The 1,289-nt window shown below is 16.9% G+C and overlaps 1 protein-coding gene across 1 annotated transcript in view; it reads left to right on the top strand.

The window, feature by feature from the left end:
- LOC111679427 (amyloid protein-binding protein 2) overlaps nucleotides 1-546 on the top strand; it is a 7,343-nt gene extending 6,797 nt beyond the window's left edge. The window contains exon 8 of the mRNA XM_023441006.2: nucleotides 1-546. This exon is cut by the window's left edge and continues 162 nt beyond it. The gene's annotated coding sequence lies outside the window, so the exon portion shown is untranslated.
- Nucleotides 547-1,289: the final 743 nt, after the last annotated feature.

The raw sequence follows: 1,289 nt of genomic DNA on the forward strand, positions 1-1,289 counted from the left end.
GAAAAGCAAAAATATAAATTTTTAAAAATTGTGTTTACTTAAAAAAACATTTTAGGAACTTTTACAAAATTTAAACAAATTTAGTAAGTAAGTAATAAAAACAACTAAAAAAATTCTCTATAAAAAACCTAAAAACTTAAAAACTAAACTTTTAACGAAAATCTTAACTAAAACATGTTTTCAGCTTAATTAATTAAAATTTTTGCTTTTTTCGTTTTTAACTAAATTCTACACTAAAAAAAAGTATTAAAATAAATTGTGTTAAATAGAAAAAAAGGAAAAACCAGCTAAAGGTGTAGGACTTTGATGGTGTTCATTTTATTATTAACATATTTTATTTTTAACAAATTAAAATTACTTTTTAGTTTTCATCTTTAAAATGACTTAAATAATGTTTTAATAATTAACTGCACAATTATTGTTTTAACAAGAAAAGGAAAAAGAAAAAATAAAAAAATATTATGTTAATAAAATCAGAATAATTCCACTTCTATTAATCTCAAAAGTCTTATCGTGCAAATTATGAAAATTTCTTTTATTTAAATTTAAAAATATGTTAAAAATAATTGTGGTCTTCTTATCATTAAACAAGCAAACAAAAATTTTTTTATTTTTAATTGTTTTTTTTTTTTAAATATACTTTATGTTAAAATGTAAATAGTTAAACAAAAAAAAAAATAAACTTTTTATTATTTCATTATTGTGGATTTTTATTTGATTTAAACAAGGACTTTTCATTATGTTATTGTGTTTTTTATATAGAACTTAAAAGAAAACAGTGCATATCTTAGGGCTTATAGAATAAATGTTTTTAAAGTATATTTTATCATGTGGAAAAATATAAAAAAAACAATATATTTTAATTTATTATAAAATTAATAATAAAATCTTTAAGTCCTTGTTAATTGTTTCTTGAGTTGTTCCTTTATGTGTTTTTTATACGTAATAATGTTTCTTTTTTTCCTTATAAACTTTTGCAATAAGTTTTCTTTTTCTCATTAAAGTTTTAAGGATTCAAAAGTTTTAGTTTATGTGTTTTACTTTAAAAAAAATTAAATAATTATTGATAAATATAAAAATATTTTGTATTATTTTATGTTGTATTTCTTTTTTTGAACTTTATTTTGTTCTGTGTTCTATTGTGTATTTTATTATTCTTCTTTTTTTTTAAATAAATTTCGTTTAGTTTTGTTTTTTCTTTCATGAATTAAAGAAATTCAAATGTATTTGAAGATTTTAAAAATTGTAAATTTTAAACAAATAATAAATGTACTATAAAATTAACTTAA

Source organism: Lucilia cuprina, chromosome 3 (genome assembly GCF_022045245.1).
Source record: "Lucilia cuprina isolate Lc7/37 chromosome 3, ASM2204524v1, whole genome shotgun sequence".
In the NCBI taxonomy this organism is placed as follows: domain Eukaryota; kingdom Metazoa; phylum Arthropoda; class Insecta; order Diptera; family Calliphoridae; genus Lucilia; species Lucilia cuprina.